The sequence below is a fragment of the Pinus tabuliformis genome, chromosome 4_2 (assembly GCF_031772625.1).
Source record: "Pinus tabuliformis cultivar Carrire ecotype Pingquan chromosome 4_2, CPIR1, whole genome shotgun sequence".
Taxonomy (NCBI): domain Eukaryota; kingdom Viridiplantae; phylum Streptophyta; class Pinopsida; order Pinales; family Pinaceae; genus Pinus; species Pinus tabuliformis.
The window spans coordinates 585,174,400-585,194,775 of record NC_142304.1 but is presented as its reverse complement, the minus strand read 5'-3'; positions in this window follow the sequence as shown (position 1 = coordinate 585,194,775).

Below are 20,376 nucleotides of genomic sequence, written 5' to 3'. Positions count from 1 at the left end.
ATTGATTACCAAGCATTGAATAAGATAACGATAAAAAATAGTTACCCCCTTCCTCGCATATATGATCTTTTAGATCAATTGAAGGAAGATGTTTATTTTTCCAAGTTAGACTTACAAAGTGGATACCATCACGTCAAAGTTGCAGAACAAGATGCATGGAAGACTGCTTTCAAAACAAAGTAGGGATTGTATGAGTGGCTGGTTATGCCTTTTGGCTTAACTAGTTCTCTTACTACTTTCATGAGATTAATGAATGATGTACTCAGACCTTTTCTTGATGATTTTGTTATTGTGTATCTAGATGACATTCTGATTTTTAGCAAAACATGGGAAGAACACTTAAAGCATGTTAAGTAGACACTAGATGTTTTGAAAAGAGAAAAACTTTATGTTAAAATCTCAAAATGTGAATCTGGCAAAACATCTCTGAATTATTTGGGTCATATAGTAGGGGGTGGTGAATTGAATATAGATCCCTCTAAGGTGGCATTCATTTTACTTGTCCTAAACCCAAATCTGCTACAGAAGTTAGAAACTTATTAGGGGTAGCACAATATTAGAGAAAGTTCATTTCTAACCTTGCCCTAATTGAAACTCCCTTACGTGCTTTAATAGGATTGAACAAGGTGTTTCAGTGGGGAGGGAAACAACTGAAACCCTTCGACACCTTGAAAGATAAGATTAGTACAACACCTGTACTAGCACTGCTTGACCTTCAAAGACCATTTAAAATCCAAACAGATGCCAGTGACTATACCATGGGAGCAATGTTGACACAACATGGTAAACCGATATGTTATCATTCTGAGACATTTAATTCTGCAGTAGTTAACTATACTACATATGATGAAGAATTGTGTGCATTAGTATAGAGTGTGAAAAAGCGGAAACATTACTTAATGGGCAAAGAGACAGTGATACATACTGATCATTGACCACTTCAATATTTACACTCCCAAACTAAGTTGCAACAATCAAGACACTATAGATGGATGGGTTTTCTACAACAATTTCATTTAGTCATCAGATATAAAAAGGGCATACATAATAAAGTTGCAGATATGTTATCTAGACCCATTATAAATGCATCTACTATACTTAAGCATATTCTGTGTTACATGAGAGTTACATTGAACAATATTCTCAAGACATAGACTTTAAAGATGTATATGCAACTCTAAGTCAAGGCAAAAGAGTAGAAGAATTGGAATATCATGTAAAGGACCAACTCTTATACCATTGTGGGAAGTTATGCATTCCACAAACCGAGAGAGTAAAGATAATTCGAGAAGCACACACTTCTCTAGTATCAGGTCACTTTGGGGTAAGTAAAATAGTTGCACAGATGCAAAGATTTTGTTATTGGCCAAAAATGAATGAGAAAATTTTTAAATATGTGAGAGGGTGTACTATGTGTGCTAAAAGCAAGCCCAATGACAGAAAACTAGGCTTGTACACTCCACTACCAGTTTCTTCTCACCCTTGGGAAAGTGTTTCCATGGATTTTGTTGGATGATTGCCTAAATCTAGGAAAGGTCACAATTATCTATATGTTTTTGTGGATAGGTTCAACAAAATGTGTATTTTGATAGCTTGTAATAAACGAATTACAGCTGAACAAACTACAAAACTGTTCTTTGAACATGTAAGGGTTCATTTTGGATTACCCACTTCCATTGTATCTGATCGAGACACCCAATTTGTGGGGAAGTTTTGGTCAAGTCTGTGGGAAATGATGGACAACAAACTGAAGAAAATCACAACTTTTCATCCACAAAATGATGGCCAGACAGAAGTAGTTAATATGACAGTGATCCAGTTACTCAGGGGATATTGCGACAAACATCTTAAGCTTTGGGATGAACATTTGTGTTATGTGCAGCATGCTTACAACAGAGAAGAAAATTCTTCTACACACAGATCTCCTTCTGAGACCTATTTTGGTTTCACACCAAGGTCTCCTTTGGATTTTTTCTTTGGTAACGACACCACAATTGAGGGACATAGTGACATGGACAGGGAAACTAGGTTCATTGAATAGATCCAAGAGATCCACCAGGCAGTAGAGGAACAACTGGAAAAGAGCCAAGACAAATACAAGGCAAGGCATGACTTGCATTGGATGGAGCATAGTTTCCAAGTTGGTGACCAAGTCTGGTTGTACATCAACAAGGACAGGATGCAAGGTGAAGGTAAAAAGCTGAAGCCTATCAGGTATGGACCTTTTAGGATACTTGAGAAGATTGATGAGAATGCTTTTCATCTTGATCTACCAGCTTACATGAACATCTACTCAGTCTTAAATGCACATTGCTTGAGATTGTTTGAACCTTCACTAATTGAATATCCCAAAGAGCAGAGTCAATTGCCTTTTATTGATGACCTGTTACCTGAATATCTTAATGAATTATAGGAAGACACAGTGTTGGACAGGAAGTTGAGGATGATGCGCAGGGGAGATGTTGAGTACCTTAGAATTGGGCTCAAGGGTTCAAATCCGAGCAGTGGAAAGTGGATAGAGATTGGACAAGTGAGACAATTGTACCCTCACTTAGTTGATTCTTGAAAAACCAACTTTTGGTGGTCCAAAAGCTTTTTCAGTGGGAAGGCCGTGACCTGAATTAGATCCATGAAAGATAATCAAAGTGCCATGGTTGTATAAAATGAGGGCAAACATCAAAATTTATGCAAAGAGCGATCAAGAAAACCTCTAGACAGTGGCAGTTTGTAGCCAGCAAGGAACGACGAGGACCTCGGTCAAAGCGTGCTGACCAAGGCCCATGGAGACTACGCAGGAGGTAAAACGGGTAGTGGGGAAGCTTGGATTGGGAAACGGAGGGCATTTCTAATCACGCATGGTTGGGAAAAACCCCTTGAGAAGGAAAAATTCCCAAAGCACTCGGTCACATGGAAGCTGGGAAACCATGGGGAAAGCGCTAAGGTGAAAGGCGGGACCCACACTCCAAAACCGGCGTATATATCGGAGGCATCCTCGGGTAGTAAGTGGATTTGGCGAAAAATGAGCGATTCAATTCATCACACGACGTGTGTTCGGCGGATGAGAGAGAAAATCGCCTCTCATCATGTGCTAACAGTCGAACAAATCAACCGCGCGATTGAGTGAATGTTGTAGGATCTGGGGGCTCCAGATCTGACATTGGAGATTGCACCCGATGGAGGAACCAGATTTGATAGGGGATTAAGCCGTGACATAGAGAAGCTTGAAGTCTAATTTGACCACTGAGTTGGTGGATGAGTCATTCCACAGTGTAACCGAAAGAAACCAAATCGTTGAGGAAGAGTTGGCGTAGTTCGTGAGAGGACAAGTGGCCATTCCCTGTGAGACATTGGTGAAGACGCAGAGGCATGGAACTCCAAGCGAACAGCACCAGGCGAATCGAAGGGGCAGAAGAGGAGGCGAGCAGTCATGAGACAGATTGGCTTTAAGCCATGAATAGACATAACATAGAACAGGAGGAAAAAGGAAAAAAGAACAAGGAGAGGGAGCACTGTAAGAAAGAAAAAGACAGTGAGATTGAGAGATAGAAAGGACAGTAAAGGAAGAAGAAAAAAATAGAGAGTCAAGCTGACCATAGTTAGCATCGAGCAGATAGAAAGCTTGAGAGGTTGAAGCAATCCCTGAGAGGCTCTGTCGAGAAATTAAGCACCACATTGGGCTCCTCCCATTGAAGACTAGAGAGGTCAAGATTTGGAAGGGACAAGATTCTATGCACTCTAGTGGCTTGGGGAATCCAAGAACCATCCTACCAAACATTCTCTATTTCAGGAGACTCAAATTGAGCTCCTCATTATAGATCTATGCTTTAAAGACACAATAAAAGAAGGCCACCACTGAAAGCTAGACCAGAGATGTAGCCTTTGAGAATAGGGTGAACTCCTTATTAGTTGTTGTGTTCTTGCATTTTCTTACTGTGTTTTCCTTACTATTTTCCATTTTATAGTGTTTGTGTATTTTGAAATCTAATTGATCCGTTGCCTAAAATAACATAGACAAACATCATCACGAGTCTATAATACCTTCATACAATAATTATTTAACTAAGGTCAGACACGAGTGATTTTTAGATCATGTAGGTAGACAACTACCATAATCTTAGGAATTATCAGTCGTCAATTAAAATGTATACTTAGTGTTATGAGGTTGGGAAAGCCACTGTTAGGATATATACAAGAATTCTAATCTTGTAACAGTAGACCTTCGTAATTTCATTTTGATTAATGCAATTTATGATCTTTTAAGCATTCTATAGTTCTTGATCATTCCAGAACCCTCATCAGGGAATTGATCACACTCTCCCGACCAGGTGTTGTTGGATTAGTGGTGTGCATAGGTTTATTTTTGTTGTGTTATTTCCTTGTTGTTGTAAAGATTTATCAAGTGTGTTACTGTGAGTCTTAACTTGTTTTTACTCTGATTTCTGCTATATTTATTACTTTTTGTTACACATTGTTATGTTTAAGATTCAATGTTCAATACTGGTTAAGAAAAATGTGTCCTACATATACCTCGCATGATAGCCTTGAAATAACTAGTCGAGGCCCAGGTTGACAATTAATGTGTAGTAGGGTGAATTGTATGATTCACATCTAAACACTAATATTTTGGCATCATGGTTGGGGACGCTTTCGAAGGTGCGACTAGTATTGACCATAGGAGAACCCTCTCGTCCTGGGGAGGAAAGTTATTTTTTCTACCCTGCTCCAGGTCCTAAGCATTAGGTTGTTTTGTTTCTTTCATAGGAACCTCTCTCTCATCTTAGGAAGGGAAGCTTTTTTTCTCACCTTGTTTCAGGTCTTAAGCTTAGCTTTTTTTGTTGGTTTGTTTTTCCTTCTTTTGATTTATTTTTAGGAGCCATTGTGTTAGGCAGAAAGAGTTAATAGTGCGGACACAACCAACCTCCCTAGGACCCTAAGACTCTCTAGTGACAAACAAGACAAACAAGAGCAATCCTTCTCTAAACATGCATTTACTATACGGGAAATCAAGTGTTTAGATCCTACCTGTAATCCCACGTTGTTGTAGCAGTCCAGCCTCGCTGATCCGGATGAGCTCCTCCTTCACTTCGAAACCTGCATCCACTAACAATCAAACGATTAAATAGCACTTGATAATCTCATAGAATAAAACATATTTAACACATAGACCAAGGAGTACATGAAATAACTCATAAATAACAAGTTATTGAGAAGAATGGACTCATTTGCATTAATAGGTAACAAAAGGAACAATTACAACCTGAGCCTTGGTGTTGTGCAAGTCCCTCCCAGGGTCCACCAAGAGTTCTCCTTTACTTTGACAAAGCTCACCCACTTCCAAATATAACAAGCAAAGATGGCAATCTCTCATCACAAGCTTCTAAATGGGAGTCCTAATTCCTACAACATCTACCCTTAGAAATGTTTAGCTTCCAACCTCCCCTCCTTCTGGCCCAATACTTGTATTTATAGTGCTCAAGAGGAAGTTAATCAGGTCCACCATCAATGGGATAATCCCCTCTTTGGATGGGATAGCTCCCTCATTGATGGGTTAAGTTCCTCTTTGGTAGGGGTGCATGAACCATCTGGAGGCACTCAATACACGTCGAACAACCTTCTAGAATGCTCTAGAAATGACCACAAGTAACTTTTTAAAGATGAAACTTGCGCATTTTGACCTTTACAGGGGGACGCACCTGCCCCTTTACATATAGAGCGTACAAGGACGCAACTTTTGTGAACATTGGGGGCATACCCGCAGGTAAGGTTGAGAGAACCTGCGTACCCAGAGATAAATACATTTATAAAGACTTTCTCTCTTTTTGGAGTTTGACATGGAGAGAAGAGGCATAAGACTTGCCCAGGAGGATAACATGACTGTTGATAGAGCCATACTAATTGTAAATAGCTATGGTGATATTTTTTAGTGTAACAGATTGCCCCCTAAAGTGCGAAGCCTGTAATAGATTAGGGTTTTGTTTTATCTAGGAAGGGTGAAGCGCTTTATCATTTCAAGGATTATCTCGTGGAGAGCCTGGTCAGAACCTGCAATTTTCAACACAAAATACATGTATAAGATTATATCATCACTGAGGTAGGCATTCCCATACTCAGATCAAAACTTTAACTAACAGACTAACTACTCTGATACAGGAATGATCTTGCAGTACATCATAATCATAGACTTTTGTAGACACAGTATGGGCACAACCATCTGTTTATGATTAGTCTACTTAGATAATGAATACAAAACTCCTCGCAGCATGGATGGTGGAAACTAGATCCAGGGTCTTCATTTCTACTTCCCGAATTGGTACGATTCTAGCCATGCGAATAAATGAGTTGATGTCGAACATGGTAGAAACCACTTGATTACCAGTCGATGATGTAAACTGTTAACAAGTGTGAGAGAGACTACCAGTAATGTCAATGGTTCTCAAAGTACCCAGTACAATCCATGAGATGTGAATGAATGAGTTGATGTCGAACATTTCACGAAATCCTTTGATCAAAAGTCAATGATGTAAACTGACGTCAAAGGCGAGAAACCTGCCATTGATGCATGCGGATTTCAAGGTACTGACGATTTCTAAGTCATCTCTCTAGATAATGTGTTGATGTCGATAGAAAGCGATGCATCGTAGGCAAGCCCACAACACGAAATCATTGTTCAAGTTGAAGAAATGTTGCTGTAAGGACTAACTCAGGGATCGTCAAATGGATGACAAGTATTTTGCATATGAAAGTTTTGTTTGCAGACCTCTTGAACACATAACGACACGACAGATGGTTTGGTGATGAATGACTCAAAGTTAATCCCTGGAACCTGGCTGAAGACTTTCAAAGTGGTTTGATCAACTGTGAAGTAAAGGATTTCCAAACCCAGGTGAATGAAAAGTGTCGTGTCCAAGAGTGGTAATAAAGTTTCTTCTGAGACAAAAGATAACAAATAGGCTCATTCTTCTCTCTTTCCCCCCACCATTTCTGGCAAGTACCTCTTTATTTTTAACAAGCTTGAGGAGGATAACATATGCTTGATTATAAGCTCATCCTTCGGATGAGTCCAACCTAGTTTTGATTCGAACCCTAGGAAGGAGTGGTTCGTTCCTGTTTGTAATTGAACAGGTCCTTTACTGTGAAATTTTAACGAGTCCAGTATAGGAGAAACTCGGCGTTTTTCAATTTTAGAGAGTCTGAAAAACTTAAGAAGACTCCAAGTTGAACTTTTTCATAAATTTGTGTCCCTCAAGCCCGAAAAAGTATAAAATAATACCTGGGGGAACCACTTGATCTTAAGACCAAGGAGTACTTTCATAATTAGTGCCACTGACCTGAAAAGTAAAAAGCGATCAAGGACACGTCGTTTTATTTCCAGTATCGAGTTTGAAACGACAAAAACCCGGCAACCTTTTCCTGTTTTTACGGTCAGAAAAGGGCTATAAGGGGACCGTCTTTTAATTCCGTTTTAACGAGTGTAAAAGAAACGCTCGGCAATATTTTCATATTTTAGGAGTCAGAAAAGGGCTTAAAAGATGACTCTGATATTTTGGTTCGTGAAAAATGACAATTTTCCCTCTAAATCCCTTTGTCCTGCATAAAAACGACACATTACTCATACCTGTTTAAGATAGGCAAAAATACATTGAAAAATATCCTTCCATGGTGAAAAATGAACAAACCTAGCATTCATTCACCCAAAAAACCTATAAAATGACTTTTTACCATGTCATTTTTACCATTTTACTGTTGAGGTTGAAAAAAGGGCTTTTGGCAAGAAACTTCCCATGGTTGCTGCGGAGAATCCGACTGTCAGAATCGAACGCCATCTCTTCCAGGTATTTCACAACATCCTCCTCTTCAATTTCATCCGATTAAAAGTTCGTTTTAGGTTTTAGTTTTGATTTTTGGGGGGTTTTGGGTTTTAAAATCCGCTCTGCGGGGTACGCAGGTGCCCTAAGGGTGACCTGCGTCCCCCGACTTTTTCCCACACAGGAAAAAGGTCGGGGGACACAACCCAACTTTAGGCCAGCTACGTCCCGACGCTCTGTGTCCTAAACGCGGGGTGCGTCCCCCAGGAAAGGCGGAATTTGAAACCCCAAACTCCACAAACAACCATTTGAATTTTCCAAAATCAATTCTAATTTTCATTTCTTGGTGTGTAGGGCACTCACCATGTTGGACTGGAGAGAAAGAGAGCACGAGGACGTTGATTTAGCCGCAATTAATCATCAACCTTCCATTGATGCCCTAAAAGCATGCGGACTATATAAATACTGGACCATACCTGGCATGAGGGCTCAGGTGAGATTCTTGGAGTGGCTGGTTGAGAGATGGAACATTCATGAGCAATGCTTTTACATCGGAGGACACCAGCTCAAGATAGAGCCCTCTGACATATACTTTCTCACTGGCTTGCCAAATAGGGGCGAGCAACTCAATCTAGCCGGGACTAGGCCGGGTGGCCAATCCCTTGCTAGTCTCCGGGCAGATTGGTGCATACCCAATTCACACCATGCGAAAGGCGTAGAAATCAAACACATCTCTCTGCGTGAACTCAAGGTTATAGCTTTCACGGTTACCAGAATTTGCGGCGCAGCCGCTTTACATATTGCCACCGGGTCCCAAATGCGGATGGCGATTGACTGTTTCCAAGGCACCATTTTCAACTGGTGTGATGCTGTGTCGGCCAATATGAAGGGCCAACTGACTATGGCAAAGAACGGACAACTGAAGACCTTTGGATATGGGCCTCTAGTTGTGAGTTTTGCCTTAGAGAGAGTTCCGATGCTGATCCCTCAGCAACTCACTGTTGATATCTTGGGTCCTCGGGAACCAAAGCTGATACGATGGGTTACCGTGATGGCCCGGCATCCTGATGAGGGCACGACAGTTGTTCGATTCCCTGATAGTTATTTTCACTGGTTAGAGGACCAGGTTTTTTCGATCCAGGACTTTCCGTATGCCGAAGTAGATTTTCGAGGTGATTCGGACATGGTTCTTCCACAGGGAGAATAATGGGACGACAGAGGTACTTTATTTTTCACAAGTTTTCAAATTATATATTTTTTTGTTTTTTTTGTTTTTATATATATCGTCTCAAAACTGACAGTAAAAATTTTCAAAATGCAGATGTTGGTCCACAGCGCCCAGCCAATCTCCGGCCTTTTGAGAGGAGACATTCAGTTGCACCGGTACCAGCTCCATAGGACGCGACTGCAGAGTCACTAGCTGAGTTGGAGCAGGATCTAGAGCGTTTGACGGTGGATATACCTGAGACTACCATAGATGATATTCCTATCAGACTTCAGCGCTATGTAGTCGCAGTCCCTGGGCCGTTTAGGAGGTTTTTGTGTAAGGTAGCCCGTGTAGTGGTGTCGTATAGGGAGCACCACCAGTGATTGGCTAGTCACTTTTGTAGACACATATGACATTTTTGGCTTTTTGTACTTATCATTTTTGCCGATCATAAGGTGTTTTTTGACCTATGATCGAAGACGATGTATATTTTTTGACACACTCCTATCTATATATATATCACTATTACCGGCTTATCTTGTTTAACATATGTGATGAAATGTTTTTAAATTTACTTGCATGATTATCGTAAATGTCTGTCCAACATTCGAGAAGCAATTGCATCTGCTAATGTATTTAAAGACCTCGGAATATGCTGATATTCAATGTAATCAAATTCACGTTCCAAGAGATGCACTCTCAAAAAAAACCTTAATAACACAGGATTTCTAATGGCATATACTCTATTAAGCTGTAATACAACAAGTTCAGAATCTAACCTCACTATCAAACATTGAATTCCAAATGAAATAGATTCGAATAATAATTCAACCACTGCACTGTATTCTGCAATGTTGTTCGTTGTTTGACCGAGGCTTACCCCATGCATAGAAACTAACTCGTCAGAGGGCGAATAGATAACCCAAGCTGCGGAAGAGATATTCCATGTACTACGACAAGCACCATCAGCAAATCCGATGTATGTTTGGAGAGGCGTCGACATCTGCAATATCAAGAGTAAAACCAAGATAAGCCAGAATAACGACGAAAAACACACTCTCTAAGCTAAGCACACTAACTAAACTAACAAACATACTAGCTGGAAAGAAAACCTAACCTAACTAAAAATTCTCCATACCCACCATTTAAGCATAATACCTCTTTAGGTAAAGTCCATTTCTGGGTTTACCCAAAGAGTCCCCATCAAAATCTACCAGCTCATAAGCCCCTTTTGCTAGCTTTCTCTTTACAATGTAGGGTCCATGCCACATAGGAACGAATTTTCCAGCACCTAGCTTATCGTTAGCTTGATCATATAATAGCACTAGGTCTCCCTCCGAAAAACTTCGAGGGGTCACATTTCTATCATACTGAGCTTTCATTCGCTTCGCGTGAGTCTCGATTGCCAATGCAGCGTCACGTCGAGTCTCATCTAATTTAGCTAAGTATAATAAATGCTTCTCCTCTTCGGAAGTAGCTGGAAGTAATTCGACAGCCATTTGAAGTGATGGGATTTCGCATTCAATGGGTAACACAACTTCCAAGCCATAAACTAGCTGGAAAGGAGTGAACCCTGTTGAAGTTTTCACTGAGGTTCGGTATGCCCATAGCACTGAAAATAACATGTTGTGCCAATTCGACCGATGAATACCAATGGTTCGTCGAATCATGATAACCAGAACTTTGTTGATAGACTCAACCAAACCATTGGCTTGTGGATAATAAGGAGTAGAGCTATCGTGGCGCAAACCAAGCTGGCTTGTAAGCTCAGTCATCATGATGTTTCGAAAATGGCTCCCATGGTCAGTGATGGTTGCTTGTGGGACACCAAACCTAGTTATAATATGATTGAATATGAAAACTGCAGCTGTTTTGCCGCTTGCGTCGAATGTAGGCATCGCCTCGGCCCATTTAGTAAAATAATCAACCGCGAGGATGATATACGCATGCCCCCCGGCCGAGTGAGGGTTACAAGTAATAAAATCGATACCCCATTTGGCGAATGGACCAACGACAATTATAGGGTGGAGAGGAGCAGGTGGTGCGCGCATCTTGCGATCAAACACTTGACAGTTGTGGCACTTCCAGACTGCAATGATACAATCTTTAAACATAGATGGCCAGAAATAGCCAGCGCGCAACACCTTCTGAGTTGTGGCATACCCAGACATATGACCGCCACATGCTCCAGAGTGTAAATCATTCAGAACCCTCTCAGCCTCTTCGTGAGTTAAACAACGTCGAAAAACTAAGTCTGCCCCCCAGCGATAAAGTGTATCTCCAATGATCTTGTATTGCTGGGATTGAAACCGAATTTTTCGACGTTCCGACTTTGAAGCTTCAGGCCGAAAGGTTTGGGTTTCGAGATAGATGATTATATCCCCGTACCACGGATCTAAAGTACTGATAAGAAACAAAGATTCGTCCGCAATGGACTCCTCTGCCACAGTTTCTGTGTCAGCACGCGGGAAATCACACATCAATTCCGCAAAAACTAAGGATTTCTTAGACTTGGACTTCTCAAACTCCAAGTCGAAATCTTGCAGGATAACGATCCATTTAGAATACTTGCCCCCTAGCAGTTGTTTTGTCAAAATATAAATCATAGGGTTTCAATCCGAAATAACTTTAGTTTTACGGAGAAGAATGTAGTGACGAAAACGTTGGACAGCTTGAACGGCTGCCAGGGCCAATTTCTTCACATGCGAATATTTTAGCTTAGTGGGGTTTAATGTCCTACTAAGATAATATATCACATGTTCCGCTCCGAATTCATCTTCTTGAACTAACACCATTCCAATGGTGGAATGCGAAGCTGCGAGGTATAAGAAGTAGTCCTGGTTGTAGTTGGGAGGATGCAACAACGGTGCATGGATCAACGCGTGCTTAAGTGCATCAAAAGATTGTTGGGCAATCTCGTCCCAAAAGAATTGAGCATTCTGTTTCAACAACCGTGTAAAACCTTTAGTGACCTCGGCGTAGTTTGGAATGAATCGGCGTAAAAATTTCGCTTTCCCTTGCAAACTTTGCAGTTTGCGCAAACTCGAAGGAGGAGGAAATTTGATGATAGCGTCAACCTTCGAGAGAGCGGCCCAGAATTACAACATTGTTGAGGACTTAGTTGTTTCACCCTCAGCAATGTCGGCTTTAGAAGTGCTGCAATCATGCCCAGCACAACGAAAATTACTTTTGTCAGCTATCGGAGCTGTTGATATTCAGGATCCAAACCTGATAATCTTCGATCTAGAAAATAGTACACCGCGTCTACCCCATCAGATGGCTTTCCAAATTCCAGTGAAAGTCAAAAACAGGCCTATTCATCGGACTGTGATTGATGAGGGAGCTTCTACGTGTATTATGTCGATTCAATGTTGGAGATCGCTTGGTTCTCCTTCGTTGAACCAATCCCCGACCATCCTTAAGGCCTTTGATGGCCATGGGTTCCGTCCGTTTGGTATTCTACAGGAATTGCCTATAGAGGTAGAAGGTAAAACCGTTAGTCTGGATGTGGAGATGGTTGATGCCCCTCTAGACTACAACCTTCTTTTGGGTCGAAGTTGGTCATATGCTATGACAGCGGTCATTTCATCGATCTTCAGAGTAATTAAGTTTCCACATAACGGTAAGATCGTGACAATTGATCAGCTGACATACTTTTCATCCGACCCAGCCTCTTCAGAGAGTATCCAACATGTCGGTAAGACGAAAATCCCTTATAGGGACGTTGGCGTAGGTTTAGTTAAAGATTCCGGTTTATTGGGAACTTTTCCTTTCCCTCCAATCAACGTAGACCCTTCATTTGCATCAATTCATATGATTACATCAGAAAACATTATTTATGATGATCCTTGGATTGTCCCATCTGAATCTGAGATAGACTCATTCAGTGATGCTATGCCTTTGAGTCCATATGAAATTGCTTATGAAGCCGTCATGTCTTTTACCGACTCGCGTTCAACCAAAATTGACCAAATGAATGTGGTCAGTTGCCAATTTGTCAGGCGGAAAGAGTTAATAGTGCGGACACAACCAACCTCCCTAGGAGCCTAAGACTCTCTAGTGACAAACAAGACAAACAAGAGCAATCCTTCTCTAAACATGCATTTACTATACGGGAAATCAAGTGTTTAGATCCTACCTGTAATCCCACGCTGTTGTAGCAGTCCAGCCTCGCTGATCCGAATGAGCTCCTCCTTCACTTCGAAACCTGCATCCACTAACAATCAAACGATTAAATAGAACTTCATAATCTCATAGAATAAAACATATTTAACACATAGACCAAGGAGTACATGAAATAACTCATAAATAACAAGTTATTGAGAAGAATGGACTCATTTGCATTAATAGGTAACAAAAGGAACAATTACAACCTGAGCCTTGGTGTTGTGCAAGTCCCTCCTAGGTTCCATCAAGAGTTCTCCTTTACTTTGACAAAGCTCACCCACTTCCAAATAGAACAAGCAAAGATGGAAATCTCTCCTCACAAGCTTCTAAATGGGAGTCCTAATTCCTATAGCATCTACCCTTAGAAATGTTTAGCTTCCAACCTCCCCTCCTTCTGGCCCAATACCTGTATTTATAGTGCTCAAGAGGAAGTTAATCAGGTCCACCATCAATGGGATAATCCCCTCTTTGGATGGGATAGCTCCCTCATTGATGGGATAAGTTCCTCTTTGGTAGGGGTGCATGAACCATCTGGAGGCGCTCAATACATGTCGAACAACCTTCTAGAATGCTCTAGAAATGACCACAAGTAACTTTTTAAAGATGAAACTTGCGCATTTTGACCTTTACAGGGGGACGCACCTGCCCCTTTACATACAGAGCGTACAAGGACGCAGCTTTTGTGAACATTGGGTGCGTACCCGCACGTAAGGTTGAGAGAACCTGCGTACCCAGAGATAAATACATTTATAAAGAATTTCTCTCTTTTTAGAGTTTGACATGGAGAGCAGAGGCATAAGACTTGCCCAGGAGGATAGCATGACTGTTGATAGAGCCATACTAATTGTAAATAGCTATGGTGATATCTTTTCGTGTAACACATTGTCTCGTCTCGAGGAGGGAAGTTTCCCCCCTGCTTCAGGTCTTGAGCCTTATATTTGCTTGAATATTTTCCTTTTACTTTTTGATTGCTTGAACAGAGATATGAATAAAAGGTGAAGAGGAAGACCCCAAAAGAGAGGAAGGAGGGATCTAGGAAAAATTACCTACATATAAGAAATCATTTCAAAAGTTGAGTTAGGGGCATCGTCCCAAGCTGCTGCTAGGGTGAGATCTCATAGGAGATCTGGAGGGCAGTCAGTTTCACAACTAGAACCTCACCCAAAAATAGAAGAACAATTAATGGAAGAAGAAGAAATAAGCAGAGGATCAAAGGAACTGAACATTATGATTTTAGAAGAAGAAGAAGACTTAAGGAAATTCACTACGCCATTTGATCAAAGAACTATTGTTAAACAAACTCAACCGCACATTATAGAACAACTAGAACCTGTTGAGATTCCAAGTGAATATTCAAAGATATTCATGGATCCTACAACTTCTTCGATCGAGATCCCAATTGTAGATATCAAGGTTGATGCACCTATGAAGCCTATTCCTTTGACAACATTACCTAACTTCCATTGTCTTTCTTTTGAAGATACAGACACATTCCTTTTTGAATTCGATGTTCTCTGTAAGGGGTATGACTATATTTCTAATGCTCAGAAATTGAATATATTCCCACCACTTTGAATGGAACAACTTTGGGATGGTTCATGGGCTTAGGGGGGAATCTATTACCTCATGGGATGATATGAAGATGATTTTCCTAGAAAAATATCAAGACGACTGTAAATCCTGAGATGATAAGGACGGAATTTTTAAGATTATGCAGAAAGAGGATGAGAACATGGAGGACTTTGTGGAACATTTCAAATAAATTTTTCATAGATCAGGCCATAGTGATATGGATAATGACATCTTGAAGATAATATTTCTCCGGGCTCTAAGGGAGGAATATTTTGAACTCTTGAATGTAGTAGGAAAGGGAGATATATCAAAAGAAAAATTTGACACCATCTATGAATTGTGCATCAAGTGTTCACGTGGAGTTGTAAGGCATAAGAAAGGGATCTAATCCCTCAAGACATCCAACATTGGAGTTATGAAAGAAAAAATTGGAAACCTGTTGGACAACCTAAGAACAGATACCTTGAGCACATTATCCTCACATTTGGACATTTTACAGGTGCAACGGAAGAAGATGGAAGAAGAGAAGGATGTGGCCATCTTCTGCCCTCAATGTAGGAAGAACCACCCAATGAAGGAATGTCCATTGAATACTGGCAAGACCTATGCAATATGTGAGAAAAGTCATTCCACTAGCACATTCCCATGAGTTCTTGGGCTAAAGGCAGTTTTTCACGGTGAAAATGAAGAGATAGATCATTTGTAGTTCATGGGATCAAGGAAACCATGGAAACCATGGCCATAGAACATGAATCACGGTATGCTTTAAGACCCCTCTCAGTGTTTTAATAATTTTGATTTTGAGCCTCAGTCTGTACCATTTTCACCTTCATGGCCACAATACCATTAATGTCCAATTCCTTGGCACCATGGTTCCGTCAATCTAGTCCAACCCCTTCATGGTCCCAGAATTGGTGTAGACCTCCTCCTCCTTCAAGATAATGCTCCCAACATATGCGACAACAACAGTTACAACTTCTTTCTAATGCCTCCATGAATAATCCTCCTCTTTGTCCACAAATTTCTATTCAATCCAACCAAAATAAAAAAAATAAGGGAGCTTAGCAAGTTGAGACACTCAACCTTCCTATATATAGTATTGATGCCGCAGGATGTAACAAATTAAATCTGTATTCTAGTCAGGTGGTAAATACTCAGATTTCACCAATAATTGTTGAGCACACTGATGATGAAGTCCCAGAACCAGAACTTGGGAATTCTTCTAGAACAACTAGGGATGAGTCAATGGAAACTCCTATGGAACAAAAAACCCCTTCTCAAACAATTGTTACTCGAGGATGTTAGACTGGTCCACCTAATTCTGAGAGACTATCCTTGAGCAAAGAAAATCCTCGTCTTGAATTTCACTTTTTAGGGGAATTGCGAAATTTATTTGTCAAAATATTGTTACTTCAGGCTATGAGGATGTACTGATTTATGCCAACGATTAAATAATATTTCTATAAGAAACTTGGAAGGAAACCAAAGCATTCGCTCACTATTCATGTTATGGGAAAATGATCAAACCTAATGTTGGGAAGCCTATACCTGTTAAATATGGGGACCTAGGGAACCCGATTCTTAGAGTACAAGTTAATGGGATTGATACCCCAAATGTGCTGGTAGACATGGGGGCTACAATTAATGTCATAACTTCTACAACTGTGACTACCTTGGGCCTGTGAAACCTTAAACCAACTCCCACTGTCTTAGAATTGGTAGATGAGTCTACTCTAAGACCAGTAGGGAAGTTGGAAGATATAACCATTTCCGTAGACTCATGGAAATGCCCTATTGATATTTTGATATTACATACCTAATCCACAACTAGTAGGCATCTTTTAATTTTAGGAAGACTATGGCTTGCAACCGTAGATGTTTACATTGGGTGTCAGTAAGGAAATATGGTAATATCCAATGGGGAAGTCACAAATAATCTTATCCTTTATCACCCTACAGAACCAAGTTCATCAAATAAACCAGGATTTACCTTAATACAAAAATATCTACCTATGAAGGAGCCTAAACTTGAAAAATGAAGAAATTAGACCAGTTCTTACCATTGGCGAGGCCCTTCCTTTTAAGGATGAAATAATGGATGGTGCTATTACTACCTTTATCAACAGTCACAACTTTGTTTCTGATTCAACTTGCCAGTTATGAGTTGAAATGTTTAGGAAGCCACTGAACCATAGACTAAAGTTGAAAATGTTCCTATAATTGTACCCCATAACAATTTTCCTATAGAAATTGAACCAAGGAGAACACTCAACGTTAATCCTAACCTTTCACCTTCACAGTATGAATGGTTTTTGAAAGTCCTTCAGAAATAGAAAGAAACCTTTTCCTGGGAATATACAAACATGAAAGGAATCCTTATTAACTTATTTACCCATCACATATACATTAGAGAATATTGTCGACCTGTTAGGGAACACAGAGAAGAATGAATCATGCCTTAAAGAACATTATCAAAGATGAACTATAGAAGCTACTAGATGTGGGATGCATTAACCCAAGCTCGGGTAGTCAATGGGTGTCCCCACTGGTCATTGTTCTGAAGAAGAATGGAAAGTGGAGGATTTGTGTTGATTATAGGGATTTAAATAAAGCAACTCAAAAATATAATTTTCCCCTATCCTTTATTAACAAGGTCCTTGATACATTTTCCGGGAAGAAGTTCTTATCCTTTCTGGATGGATTTAGTGGATACAACCAAATCTAAATAGCTCATGAGGATCAAGATAAAACTACCTTCACATGCCCTTGGGGAACCTTTGCATAACAAGTCCTCACATTCGGTCTCTGTAATGCACCTGCTACCTTTCAATGAGAAATATTGGGAATTTTTTCTAATTTGGTCAATGATAGCATTGAGATCTCAATGGATGACTTCACCCCATATTGGGATTCTTTTGTAGAAGTATTGGAAACTTAGAGAAAATAATTAAAGGATGGAAGAAAAGACATGTTTCTCTTAGTATATTGAAATTCCACATGATGACGGAAGAAGGAATAGTTCTGGGACACCTTCTTTTAGCTATAGGAATTCGGGTTGATCCTACCAAGGTAGAGGTAATATTAAATTTTCCTACACCTAAGACACCAACACAAGTGTGTAGTTTTATCAGTTATGCTAGCTATTATAGACGTTTTATAGAAAAAAATCCTAAGATAGTATTCCCACTTTTTCAATTGTTACCTATCGACGCTGAATTTGTGTGGACAAATGAATGTGAAGCAGCCTTCGTGGAAATCAAATAACTAGTTTGTAAAGCTATGATATTGTGTGGTCCTAACTAGAAGCTCCCATTTCATATATCTACAGATGTTTCTCACATAGCAGTGGGGGTAGTCTTGGGAAAACAGGAGGACAATAAACCGTACTGCGATCTATTTTGTTATCAAGAACTTGACTCCTGTTGAACTGCACTATATGGTAACTAAAAAGGAGTTTTTGGTTGTTATTTATGCTATTAATAAGTTTTGGCATTACATTATATGGTATCCCACTTTCGTTCACAATGATCATAAAACTATTAGGTATCTGATGAATAAATTGATAATTCCTGGTTGTATTACAAGATGGTTATTTTAAATTCAAGAATTTGATATTACCATTGTAGATAAGCGAAGGAAAGATAATGTAGCTGCATATTTCCTATCTAGGCTCGATACTAGTGATGAAGGTACACTTGTATGGGAAAGTTTTCTAGATGAACATCTCTTTACAATTCTACTCACACTCCATGGTATGCAGATATTACTAACTATCTTGCTATAGTAAAAGTACCTCAACACTTTCTATACAGAGAGAAACAAAAGATTTTCCATCATAGTGCTTGTTATTCGTGGATAGAGGGATACCTCTTTTATACAGGACGTGATCAGCAGATCCGACGTTGAATAGGTGAAGATGAAACCTATGGTGTCCTAAACGCTACCCACAATGGACCCTACAAAGGGCATTTTGCGGATAAGCAGATAGGTCGTAAGGTGTTACAGATAGGGTAATATTGGCCCTCTATTTTTCATGATGCAAGGAAATATATTCGAGTGTACGATAGATCCCAGTGGATGGGTTAGCCTTGTCGGTCAGAGGAGATGTCATTACAGCCTCAACTAGCTCGTGAGCCCTTTGATAAATGGGCTATCAATTTCATTGGGCCATTCAATCCACATTCACACTAGAAAGTTCACATTCTAGTTTGCATGGATTATGTGACAAATTGGGTAGAGGCCAAGGTCGTCGCAAAAGCAACAAAACAGGTTGTCTCAGACTTCTTATTCAAAGAAATTTTTGCTTGATACAGAGCTCCTAGAGAGATAACTCCAAATGGAGGGGCACAGTTCACATCACATTTGATAAAAGGACTTATGAAGAAATATGGGATCAGCACAAGGTGACGTCTCCATATCATTCTTAGGAAAATGGTCAAGTTGAGAGTATGAACAAAGTGTTGGAGAATATCCTTACAATGACTATAGCAAACAATTTTTGAAATTGGGCCAAAAAGCTTCCTGAGGCACTTTGGCCATATAGAACAACATGGCCGAACACAACAGGATTTTCACCATACGAGCTTGTCTATGGGAAATTTCCTTTATTTCTAGTATAATTCGAAATTAAGATGCTTAGGATAGCCCTTGAAGTAGGTTTGGATCTTTCAGAAGCCCAGAAACACCGACTAGAACAACTAAATGACTTGGATGAAATTCATTTGATATTTGTCCAAAACATTGCTGCGATTCAGTAGCTGTGAACTAAATGGCATGAAAAATTCATCAATAAAAATGTGTTTCGAAGAGGATATTGGGCGTTTCTCTATGACTCTCGATTCAAATATTTTAAGGGAAAAATGTGCTCTATATGGATGGGACTGTATGAAGTTGACAAGGTGTTTGATAATGGGATTGTTAGACATGTAACAATTGATGAGGCACATACTCCCTTGATTGAAAATGAAAATCACCTCATATTTTATCAATGTCTAGCTTCTAAAGACTTCTTTATTAAACATCTCTTTGATAATTTTTGTTTTGAAATTGTTAGTGCAAAGAAATATTCCTTTGCACCTCTTCTTTAATTCAAAAAAAAAATACATACACACACACACACACACACACAACAATGTAAACTTTGAAACGAAAACTATAAACTCAAAATGGGAACTCTGGCAAAAAAACACCAAAAAAACATAAAAAAAAGTGCTAAAAACGAAAAGTGTGTATACTGGAACGATGGTTTTTTTTTTAGGGACAATTTTGAACATGTTTTAAAAATGGCAGTGAAAAAAAAAAATTGTGCTAAATATAGCTTGAAAATGAAAAAGTGATTATACTGGAACGATGATTTTTTTTTTAGGGTCAATCTTCAAAATTTAAAAGAAAATCTAGTAAAATGATCTAACAACATAAAAATGAATCATAACTTCTCATTTAACACCATATGGAAATCAAATATTTTATTTCAGATTCGATGCATACATCAGTTAGATAAACTATCTTAAACAATTATTTGAAATCACTCATATTTCTTGCATGCCATCAGAATTCACATCTTCAGATGTGTGACTGGATGTTGATGAAGATGTTCCATATTCTTCTCTTTCATTAGTTAGTGCC